The sequence below is a fragment of the Ambystoma mexicanum genome, chromosome 7q (genome assembly GCF_040938575.1).
Source record: "Ambystoma mexicanum isolate Mex_15411 chromosome 7q, UKY_AmexF1_1, whole genome shotgun sequence".
In the NCBI taxonomy this organism is placed as follows: domain Eukaryota; kingdom Metazoa; phylum Chordata; class Amphibia; order Caudata; family Ambystomatidae; genus Ambystoma; species Ambystoma mexicanum.
Genome location: NC_090941.1, coordinates 38,919,398 through 38,932,208, shown reverse-complemented (window position 1 = coordinate 38,932,208; position 12,811 = coordinate 38,919,398). Strand labels below are relative to the sequence as shown.

Sequence of the window (12,811 nt, the reverse complement as noted above, 5' to 3'; positions counted from 1 at the left end):
GACTGGATTACCTCAGAACCAAAAGCAGTCTGGAGAATTTGTTCAGACCAACATAAAGCTGGCTAGGAGGAGGGGATGTTCTATGAAATATTTAAAGGTGCAGACCTTTTAGTACCAGAAACTGGATTACTTTATGTAAAACTGCAAAAGACCCCAGGCCAGCACACTGAGATCTATGGTAAGATCACATACACTGCCGTGGTGTTGCAAATTAAGATTGTTGTGTTAAACTTCATACTTGTGTTGTTTTGTTCCGGTGGTTCTGTAATATTGCCAATGGAGAGAGAGACATTTGTTCTCCCAGTTACATTTTATAAAATCGAGTACATTAAAAAACACAAAAATCGGCATTATTCTATTAAACAATACAGTTCAACGTACAACAAGAGGTATGTTAAAATATATTATTACAAAATTTGATAAAAACTTTAAATGTTGCCCATACGTTTAAAAGCCTTAATAATGTACTTGGATAAAGCGTTGGTAAAGGAAGCATCGACACAGGACAGAACAAAATTCATAGCGACAATGACGTGACTAATCCTATAGGCGCTAAAATGTCTCCTCAGCCAAAGACGTCTCAGATCTAATAAGTTTCAACACATAAATAGAAAAGGAATTAGATTCTCATCCGCACCACTTCCACAGATACAAAGCTTAGTATTGAATAGCTACATCATTCGGGCCCGCAGTGGTAGGACGTTCAAACGCACCAGTGTGATGATACGTTTTTTCACCGGAGAGCGAATTACGCTTGGCAAGAAATTCACACAATAGATGCGGCGAACCGCCATCAAGTGGCCGAGTGAGCTTAAATGGAGGTAGCTAATGTTGGGTTCCATTTTCCTTTGTCATTTCCGTTTTTGTTTGTTTTGTGAATTAGTACTTTATAGAAAATAATCTATGAATTAGTCATTCAAAAACAACAAAAAAAAACGTCTGACACAGAGCCAGAGTGCCTGGAAGGTTGTCTCTCTTGGTGATGAATTGTCCTGCCCCTGTTGCCCCTGCCAACCCTCTCCAAAACCTTTCCACACACCTTGCAGTTCAGTTGGACGCAATTTTGAAAGGTCGATTTTTGTTGTTGTAAGGATTTCTGTCCCCAGCTCCATGGCATTTGAAAGAGCCCAAATCAGGCCCAATCCCTAGAAGCCTACCGGGCTAAATTGCTGTATAACACGTAGCCAGTTCCGCACTGAAAGTTGTCACCTCCTTTGTGATAAAGACCAGGGGGGCACCATGAATCGAAGGGGCATAGCAGGCATATGGGTCAATGTTATGAACCCTGGTCTGGGGAGTGCCAGGAGGGTGCTCCATTTTTAGCGTTGCACTGTACAAGGTCTTTCGCTCTCTCCCTTTCTTTGAGCATTAGATTACTAATCTGGTGGCAACATAGTTCAGTTTCCATATACAATAAATTAGAGCTTACATCAGCTCCACTAATGTTGTCACATGCCACCAAACAGCATTACTGGGACCACAGTTTGCGGGAACGAGCAGTAGCACAGTACGGAAAATGGCTCTACCCACAGGAGACACAATATTAAGTCATCCGGTGCACCTTCAAATTCCTGTGTCCATTTAACACGTTGGTTGGAAGCACAAAGTCTTCAGGGAGGGATGAAGAAGAGGCCTTGACGTCACCTTACATTTGAATTCTGGGTAAGACATGGGACACAAAACAATGATGTCCAATAGAAATGGAGTGACTGTCACTGAGTTATGACTTCATGATACAACAATGGAAAAGGTAGTATATTTTTGATTAAACTAAAGAGTCTTTCCTCTACCTTTTCTGCTTGCCCTAATTATTTGAAGGCGTTAATGCAAATTGGCCCCTCCATGCACCCTTCTGCCCCAAAACACATTCTGCAAGCTCCTAGAACATTAGCCTTTACCGAGCATATACCCCATTCTATTCCGTCACGGGCCTGGAGTTGTAATGAAAACTCAAATGGTTTATGTATCTCGCTCCTCCAATATGTACCCTCCCCCTGTCTCTGCATTTCTTTTCTGGACTTTGATTATTTGTCCATCAAAGTGTCAATTTTTCATCGAGATAAAAACACATTAACTGATAAATGTCACAGAAAAGGAAAACGTGTAAAATTGGATTCTCAGCAATAAATATGACAGACAAAGCGGAATTCAGCATTTTAATTTTATGGGATTAAATAAGGCTGCAGGTTTCATTCAAATTTAGTGACTTTATTGGTGAACCCATCAATTATCAGTGCCAGTAAATTAAGTGAAGTTGAAAATCAAGCTTGACTATTAGTTTAGCGTCAAACATTTCACTTCAGGGACATTATTGATGGATGTGGGTGAGAGATTTCACTTCTTGAAATATCATTATTGAACAATTAGAGTGAAATATTTCACCTCCACGTACATTACTATTGATCATTTTGTAAAGTGGGGGGAGGATTTGACCTCTGGGTGCACCAATATTGTTTAATTCCAGTGAGAGATTACACTTCCAGGAATTTCATTATTGAACAATTTGGGGAAATAGATTTCACTTCACTGAACACCATTATTGAACAATTCCGGGGAGGGATTTCACTTCAGGGAACACAATTATTGATCTATTTGGATTAAATATTTAATTTCTGGCACTACTGATGAATTCAGGTGAGAGATTTCACTTGCCAGGATCACCTTTATTGATCAATTCAGGTGAAAGATTTCACTTCTGGAACACATTATCAATAAAGTTGGGTGAGAAATTTCACTTCAGGGAACATCGTTATTGATCAATTTGGGTGAAACATTTGATTTCACGGGACACCATAATTGATCAATTCAGATGAGAGATTTCCCTTCAGTGAACACCATTATTGATCAATTTGGTTAAGAGATTTTACTTCAGGAAACACCATTATTGATGCATTTTGGTGAAAGGATTTACTTCCAGGAAAACAATATCTATCAATTTGGGTGAGAGATTTGATTTCTGGGAACACCATTATTGATCAATTCAAGAGAAAGATTTGACTATAATGGCCACTTTTAGTAATCAAAACAGGTGAGATGTTTCAGGTCACGAAACAACATTATTGGTCAATTTGGGTGAGATATTTCACTTCCAAGAACACATTCTTTTAGCCTAAAGCCCACTGGTGACCGCTTTGGCCAAAGTACGTGTGAAGGGAGAGTCTTTAGAAAGGTTTCTGGTGCATTTAAAGGCAACAATAGCCCACTCCTGTGGAATTTAAGTCCAACAGCAGTAGGATCCAACGGCCAAGTGCTATATTTGCAGTGTGGATAACTTGTTTGTGCTGTGGACCCAACTCGTTCGGAGTGCAAACAACTTTCCAACAGAAAAAACAGCAGGCAAATATGGCTCCCATGGAAATTGAAAGTACCTTCTTAAAAAAAGAGCTCCCCTTCTATTTTCATTGCAGGTACAAATTCCAGTTAGCGTAGGAGCCAGGAGCCTCAGAGGGACAAATAAAGTTCCATCAACAGAGCTGAAGGTAAATGGGGAAAAAGTGGGACCTGAGCCGAGTAACCTTGCTAATAGCTGCATTTATTGCTCCTATTCCCATCAAGCTTATTGGCTTGAACACACCTCACATGTGCTAATTAAACTTTAGAGACCTAGCCAGAGGGACATACTGTGAGATATGGGCCCTGAGGATTGAGTCAAAGGCCCAAGCACAGAAAAGATGTTTAAAGAGGTTTACAGGCCCATAACCTCAGGGACAGCCCTGGTGCAAGATCTATAAAGCTATTTTATGTTTTAGAGTGAAATCTGCCTTTCGTGATTGCAGGGAATTGCCTGTTCTCGCTGGGGTCACATGGCTACATGCAAACAGGGCGAGGGAGAGGAGAAATACCATGCCAGGTAGATCTGCCATGAGCAGTCAGGCAAAAGAAGCAGAGCGGATCCGAGTGAGAAGGGGCAGAGTTAAGGCCTGGTGGCACATGCCAGATGCGGTTTGGTGAAGAGTCATTTCAGTAGCAGCGGTGCAGAGTTATTGACCCGGGTCATGTATGCGAGGAGCGACCTGCTTTAAAGGGAAGAAGGCAGACAAAAGGAGTTCTTATTTCCAGGCCGTGTCAGTCTGGAGTGGCCTGGGCGAGTTAGGGAGCAATGCTGGCAGCTCCCAGACCAGCCATATTTAAGTGGATCACCACGCTGAGAGCTGTGCCAGCAGCACAAACATTCAGACCTATGACCAACAATAATCTGATGAACATGTCAGCTCCACAATTTAACAGTGGACCCAACAACTGTGGCTCAGACAACTGTTTGCCCCATGTGGCTCTGACAACCTTTTGCCCCATCAGTTTAATCAATATTGTGTTCCTCCAGATACAAACCATTAAAGCACTTCAGGGCATTCAGTCACTGATATCATTTGTTTATTGTTTCCTTTGACTGCCTAAGCTCACACTATATACAGAGGCGTAGACAGGGTAGGGCCGGAGCAGGCAAGGCTCACCCTAAATCTGTAAATGACCAATCAGCAGCGCTGTGTGGGCATTTACAGGTGTTATGTCACTGAGCTGGGCCCAACTACATTAGCTTCAGGCCCCACCTGTTAGACAATCCTGGCTAAGCCACTGACTATATATGTAAAGGAGAGTGTGGGCATGTGGGCCACTAGTTAATGCACTGGTTCAATTTAGTAGGATATCGGTCATTTTGCATGCGGTTCTTGTAGAGAGCTCGCAAGATCTCGGCACCGCCAAAGTCTTGCGAGGACTCGCAGTGAAGGGAGGATTTTCTGCGCCAAGAGGAAAACGGACACTACAAAGGCGCCAGTGACATAGAGCAGTCGGCTCCTGGCGCACCTCTACATTAAGGGACATAAAGACTACCCCAAAGCCTGGAGGGCAACTCTGAGGCCCCAGGCATTGCCAATCTCACACCTGTCGCCTATGGACACTATGTGGACTCATTTATTAGTTATACCTACTATTACAAGAGAAGAATAAAGAAAGCCTGTTGCTACAAGTACCTTGTACCTGATTATTATACAACATATTTGGTGACAAGGACGGGATCCTGACATCCACACAGCATCATGCAAGGAGCAACGCCTCACCCGCCGTTCCTGCAAACAACATGTAGTCCTGACATCCAATGGCCACAATGGGAGCCCCTATTCACAATGTATGTTGAGGCACAAGGAGGTGCAGGGTATGCCCCTGCGAGGTGCAGATCAATGTTATTGAATGACCTTGGAGTAGAAGGGCAATGCGTTTTCGCAGACCTTATGCCCAAAGCAGGTGGTGAGAATGTCAATGTGTACAAGGAGGCCATGAGAAGAATTGTGAAGCGGTTTACAAGTAAGGAAAACACAGTGCTGCACAGAATTCGATTCTATGGACGCAAACAAGAAGTGTCAGAGGCTGTGGACGATTATGTAATCAAGTTAAGGGAACTAGCTACGCTATGCAACTTCGGAAATAATGCAGAAGCTATGATCTGCAACATGGTGACGGTCCACACCAACAGAAGGAAGGTGCAAGATAAGTTTATATTAGAGAAAGAACTTCAACTCGACAAAGACGTAGAGATAGCGAGGGCCGTAGAAGAGACATTGGGATGACGTAAAGCGTTTGCAGGCAACTCTGCCCCAGCAGAAGTCCAGGTGATCACCCATAAAAACAGAAAAGAGAAGCAAGTAACTGACGCAAGAGAAGGGAAGTGGGGAAGAAAGGAGCTGCTAAAGTGCCACAGGTGCACCAGCACCAAACACCTAGCCGATGACAGAGAATGTGCAGCAAGGGACATAGAGTTCTTTGTATGCAAGAAAATAGGACACTTTGCTTTGGTTTGCAGATGGCGCAACAAAAAAGTGATGACCATAAATGCAGAACACAATGTGGAAGCCGATTCCTCGTCAGAAGAAGGGAAACCCACAGTGTTGAGGGTGAACAGTTTGAGAGCCAGAAGAAAGAAGCCCCACTGCACAATCAAGGTAAATGGCATGGTGACAAGAGTAATGGCAGACTCAGGCTCAGATTTCACCATCCTACTATTAGGCACGTACAAAAAATGATGGGAACCGACAGAGTGGAAGTACTTAGCACGCGCAGCAAGCCCACCGTGTTTGGCGGTGCGTCAGTGAACCTTTTAGGGTACATAAAGGGTTTTGTGGAGTTCAAAGGAAGAGAGACCATGACAAGAGTGTACCTGTCCAAAGAAAGCCCAGCCATCCTAGGATGGGACGACCAAGCAAAACTCAAGATCAAACTAGATCCCAGTACGGAAGATCAGGTATTAGCAGTCAATACAGGAGGCGTGCCAGCGGTGAAAAAAGACTTCCCAGAATGTTTTCGGAGGGACCAGGTAAAATCAAGAACTTTGTTCACAGAATAATACTAAAGGCCAAAGTTGTCCCAGTCAAGCACAAGGTGCGGCCGGTACCAGGGATACATCGAGGAAATGGAAGCCTCGCAGTGGCTGGGCCCAGTTGAGCTGATAAAAAAACAAAACTCAGAAGACTTGAGGGTTTGCATTGACCTCTGCAACCTCAACCTGGATGTCATTGCGGACAGGTACCCCTCCCCAGTATAAATGAACTTTTCCTCATGAAGAAAGAGGCAAAAGTGTTTTCAAAACTGGACATGAGGAATGCGTATCATCAGATCCATCTGCACAAAGACTCCAGGCCCCTCACAGCATTCCTCATCCCGTTCGGGATGTACCAGTTCACCAGATGCCTTTTGGCCTATCATCATCAGCCTCAGCATTCCAACGTATGATGGACTCACTACTGCGACATATAGCTAATGTCTCCTACTTCCAGGATTACATACAGGTGTACGCCAACAATGAGTACACGCATGATGCCCCAATGAGAAAAGTGCTCACAAAATTACAGAATGCGGGGGTGAAGCTTAGATATGAGAAGTACGTCTTAAAAGCACAAGAAGTGGAATACCTGGGGACCATATATCAGCCAGAGGAATCAGCCCTAAAGAAAACCTGGTACAAGCCATTGTCAAAGCCCTAGAGCCTGCCAGCAAAGACGAAGTAAGATCATTTCTGGGACTTTCAGAATACTATGCCAAGTTCATCCCAAACATTTCAGAAGTCATTGAACCACTGAGATACCTGCTCAAGAAAGGAACAGAGTTCACCTGTTCTGGAGCTCAGAAGGAGGCTGTGGAAGTCATAAAAGTAGGGATAGTAGAAGCACCCTGCCTACAGCCATTCAATCCTGCTTGGGACATGGTCATCACCATGGACGCCAGCGCATGTGGATTAGGCTCCGTGCTCACCCAGGGAAAAGGTGATACTGAACAAGTGGTAGTTTTTGCCTCGAAAGCCCTATCCAAAGCATGGAGGAACTACTCCACCATTGAAAAGGAGATGTTAGCCTGTACTTAGGCAGTAGGAAATTTCAGGACTTACGTATGGGGCACAAAATTTAAATTGGTTACCGCCCATAAGCCCCTGATTCACATGCTCATCACAGGAGGAACAGAGTGGTCCACACCCCTCATTGCGCGTGCATTGCAGCAAAACTTCAAGAGTAAACGTTTGAGATATCCCATTTAGACAGCTGGAAGAATGCCCAAGTGGAATATATGTCCAGGATGCCCAGTAACAAAGAGAGAGCCACCACTTCCTCCAGGACAAATGTATTGTCACATCCATCCAAGACCTGAGACATCCAGAGTTCCTCAAGATGAGTGAAGATCGCTGGAACGAGGAGGACAGTAAAGACCCCACCATGGAGATGGACAGAGAATGGGTCAGGAGTGGATGGCCAGAAGAAAGAGCCATTCCAGAAGGCACGAGGCCCTACTGGAAAGTGGCGGAATAAATATCAGAGGCAGAAGGATTGATTCTCAAGGGTGACCAAGTAATACCCCTCACGGGAATGAGAAGGGTCAACCTGTGCAAAGCCCAGTCAGGGTATTTGGGGAACTCCATGACACGCTGGCGAGTACGAGAAGCATACTGAAGGCCAGCGATGGACCAGGACATTCGCTCCATTGAGAGATGTCATGAATGCAGGAACAGTGATAAAAATTCAAAGGCCCGGCAGGTCCCCATGTTTCCCTCAGAGATCCCTGAAGCACTCTGGCACAAAGTGGGATTGGATTTCATCGGTCCATTAGAAGCGATGGCTCCCGAGCATTGGTATGGAATAGTAATAGTGGACTATCTATCAAAATAGGTAGATGCCGAATTTGTGCCCAATATCAGTACCGCAACAGTTATAGAAGTCCTCACATCCATCTTTCAGAGAGAATGTCTCCCAAAAGACATTGTCACCGACATCGGGGTTCAACTAGTCTCACAGGAGATGGATTCATTTACGCAGAGACACAACATAAGGCAAACAAAGGCTGCTTTGTACCACCCATAGGCAAATGGACTGCTTGAGAGGGCCAACAGGTTTATAAAGGGAGCGATCCAGTTAGCAACGGCGTCAGGAATGGATCCTCGGAAAACCATCAAGGAGGCTGTAGCAGCCCACAGATTAACCCCCAATGGTGTCACTCCAATACCACCCTTTCGCATGCTGAGGGGAGAAGAGCGGCATCCACATTGGTACTGCCATGGTTGACAACGTAAAAGAAGATGATGAAGTGATCATGGAAGAGGTCGTCTGGAGGTTGGAGAGTAACAAAGCATGAATGAAACAATTGGACGACCGGAGAAGAGCAAAAGAGCGTCCCAAGGTCGTGATGTCAGAGAAGGAGACTGGATCAAAATTTGCCTACCCTATAAGGTTCAAATGACAAGGTCGAAGTTCAGCAAGCCCATAAAGGTTATACACAGAGGAACCAATCACATCCGCACAGAAGATGGCCGCACATGGAACTTGGAACACATGGCAATGTTTGAGAAACAACAGACCACCAAGAAAACGCAAAATGAGTCTCATCTCGGCAACCGCAAAGGCTGTGATGCAAGGAGAGAACAAGAGTGAGAAGCATCAGTGGAAGTAGTCATAGAAAACGAGTCACAGAGCGAGACGCCTAAAGTGTCTCGTGAAACGATACAAGCACCGGACACAGTCAGGACAAATGAAGGTTATCCAAGAAGAGATCACAGTAGACCATTGAAGTATGATGACTTTATTACATATGATAAAAAACTACTCATGTTCTTTTGGAAGAATTTTTCTTTATTTTTCCAAAGGGAGGTGTGTAGAGTGCTTGCAAGATCCCGGCACCGCCAAAGTCTTGCAATATCTCACGGCAAAGGATAGATTCCAGCGCCAAGCGAAAAAAAGGACACTACAAAGGCGCCAGTGACACAGAGCAGTCAGCTCCCGGCACTCCACTACATTAAGGGACAAAAAGACTACCACAAAGTCTGGAGGGCAACCCTGAGACCCCAGCATTGCCCACGTCACACCTGCAGCTATGGACACTATGTGGACTCATTTATTAGTTATACCTACTATTGCAAGAGAAGAATAAAGAAAGGCTGTTGCTACACAACCGTTATGCTCCATGCCACACTATACAGGCACTGCTGGAACTGTTACCAAAAAGTGAGAAGTTATTGGGACACTTATCATAATGCTGATGTTTGATATCTCAGGCGGGCAAGAATGGACCCTCTTGATATCTCAGGCGGGGAAGAATGGACCCTCTCTCGCTACCATCGAGTCACGAGGGTCTGCAGCCTGCAAAGGCTCCATAAGCCTGCTCTCCCTTTCCAGCCTCTTTCAGCCACAAGAATTCCCGGGACTTGTCATTAAATATGTGCACTGAAGCAAATGAGGAGATGCACCTCTGCAGCCCAGATGTGCAACCGCTGCCTTAAACCCGAATCAGAGAGGCCAGACGGGACCAAATCTGGAGACGCCTGGAGCATCTTTGAGATGTTCACTTGCAAACACCATTCACAAGTGTGTCCTGAAGAGTGTATCTGGAATGGCTCTGTTTATAGGCTTTGTGAATCAGGTATAAGGTGGAGGGTGAACCTCTGAGATGCTCATGGGCAGCCCCTGAATTACTCTGGTGCAATTCTGTGGATATCATGCGTGATATATGAACCCAAAAAGCTGCTGGCCCTCCTTCAAAAAGCACGTCAGAATTCTTTACAGCTGCTTCTACAGCTGCAAGGTGCTCTCAAAAACGCACTCTTTCAAATGTTACCCACGCAAGCACTTATATAGCTATGCTAGGCAATACATACACCTACGTGTCCCCATGTACAGGGGATACACATGCAAAGCAACATTCTTCCAGACACCAGGACCCGGTCTGTCAGATACCTGAGCTCTGCGGGGACTGCATTTTCAGAAAGGGACACAGCGCTGCGAAGTTAGACCAGTGGCAGCTGGGCGTTATGCAAACACCTGTGATATTATATTATTTACGCAGAGTACACAGTCGCCGGCTGTAAACCGGTAGGGATGATATCATCAGATTTCAGGAGACGTATTTCACAAACCCAATCCCTGAGTCACATATATGTTAAGGTCTCATCTTGTGAGGAAAGCGCAGCAGGCTGGCAAATCGCTGCCTAGCATCAGAGAAAATACATTCACCAACAAATTCATGCACCTTAGCATCAAGGTCCCCATTGGCCCCATTTCACCCGCGGCTTACCTGGCGAGGTTAGGGGATAGCCTGGAGCTGACAGCAGGTCACGGCGTCCTCTGCTTGTGTCGCAGGCCCCTCTCTCCTGCCCACAGAGACCTGCCCGCCTTTCTCCCAGTGCAGCTGAGATAGCTAGAGTGCCTTTCGGGTGTGTGACAGACACAGAGAGAGCTGCACCGGGTGCTCGGCGACTAACTCAGCCTGGACGCTCCAGTGTACAAGGAATTCCTCTCATAGCCCGCGACTTGTCCTTCCTAAATATAGAGTTCGAAGCGCTCCGTAACTTTCTCCCATCCGACCGAGAGACCTGACGCACTGAAATGGGGAGCTCGGGTGTCAGCGTCGTACAGCAGGCGAGCTGGCAGCGAGCACACCTCAGGGCTGTGCACACGCAGTCAGCACAGCCAGGTGCACACGCTGCGCTCGGTGTTTTGTACAAGACTGTGTTGTGTTTGTTTACGTGTACTATTGTCAGTTGCTCTGGGAATTGCTCAGGCGAAAACACGCTGGGAGCCGTCTTTGCTACTGAAGAAACACAGAGCATTGTGCATGACTGGGATATGTAAAGTGGTGTGTTTGAGCCAGTACAGCGATGAATAGCAATGTCTATCTACTATTAATAACATGATAGGCACACATTTTACAGAGCATGTTCTCACAGAGCGTACTGCCTTTTATTATATGCCTGTTGCTGACAGTCTTCATTGAAACAGTTGTGTATGGACGCAATATAAATAAAATATCATATCATATGTTAGGTTATGTTATTTGGTATTTATATAGTGCTCTATTTATCATTGGTAAGAATTCTATGTAAGTGTGGAACTTGCTAACATGCACAAATATGTCCAGATGCGACGCAAGGCAAAAACTACAATCCCGTCTCAGATAGACGTAGGCTGATGGTCACAATTCTATCTAAGTAAGAGTGATGAAAGTGATGTAAGTGATATTCGCCTGACAGTCTATGTTTTGGTGAGGTAATCTAGAGTGGCAGGGCTCTCCGGAGCAAGTCATCAAACAGAGGCTTTGTGAATATGTTGTACATTGTTGGGGAGACGCAGGAACCCTGCGGCACGCCACAAGTAATCGGGATCAGGTTGGCCGCCGCTGAGTGCGAGAAGAGTCCCATGGTCCTATTGTTCAACAAGGACTGGATCCAAGCTATGGCTTCTTGTGAAAAGTGGGCGGCTGAGTCGAGGTGATTACATAGCACTTTATGGTCCACCAAATCGAAGGCGGCAGAGAGGTCTAGGAGCAGTAGCAAAGCTATTTTCCCTTTGTCCTTGAGTTCATCGATTTGGGTTTTAAGATCAATCAGGGCCGTTTTGGTGCCATGTTGAGGCCTGAAGCCTGATTAGCGAACTCCCAGCAGGTAATTCGTCTCTAAATACTTCTGTATTTGAAGGTAGGTGACTTTGTCTAAGATCTTAAGAAGGAATGGTACTGTAGTAATAGGCATATAGTTAGGGGGAATGGATGGGTCTAGAGATAGTTTTTTTAGGAGGGGTAGGACCCAACACTCCTTTAGATTACTGGGGATGATGCCGGATGAGAAAGAGACATTAATTAATTTAGAGATGAAAGGAGCCAAGTCTCTAGCGGCATCCTTGATAATCTGGGCTAGGCAACTATCTCCCTGGCAATTTGAAGGTTTGAGGGATGAAATGATTTTGTGTACCTCAGGGATAGAGACTCGAGTGAATCTGAAGCATTGAGTCGGTTTGGTAGATTGAGTTGAAGTGTTGGTCTGGGAAATAAGGTTGGGTAAGTTTTCTCTTTTATCAGCGATCCTGTTCTATCATTGAAACACACCATGCTTCGAGAGAGTAGTCCATCTCGTTTGTAGGTATGCCCTGAAAAATAGGGCTATGCTGGCGCGCATTCATAATGGCAAGTGGCAACAGTTTATAAACATATGGAAAAGCGCACCAGATATACTGTCAGTTGATAAAATATATTTCCATGTTGGAAATTGTTTATTGCAAAATACATATTTTGTGAAAATTAAAGTTAGCGGCCCCCACCAGCAAGTGGTGGACCAGACATGGCCAGACATGAAATCCCTCCATTGGCTCCCCGTGGCTGCATGGATCAAGTACAAGACCCTCTGCATAGTTCACAAGGCTTTCAGGGGCCGAGGCCCGCACTACTTATAACACACTCTTCCCAAATACACTCGCTCTAGAGCACTTCGCTCATCCTCCTCCAACTCTCTGAGAGTGAGCCGATTTTCCAAATAGAAAGTTGCGGGTAGATCTCTATCCTCTGCAGGGCC

At 45.3% G+C, this 12,811-nt stretch overlaps 1 protein-coding gene across 1 annotated transcript in view; it reads right to left on the bottom strand.

Moving 5' to 3' along the window:
• SMPX (small muscle protein X-linked) overlaps positions 1–10,854 on the bottom strand; it is a 352,501-nt gene extending 341,647 nt beyond the window's left edge. The window contains exon 1 of the mRNA XM_069640379.1: positions 10,543–10,854. The gene's annotated coding sequence lies outside the window, so the exon portion shown is untranslated. The remainder of the gene's footprint in view (positions 1–10,542) is intronic.
• Positions 10,855–12,811: the final 1,957 nt, after the last annotated feature.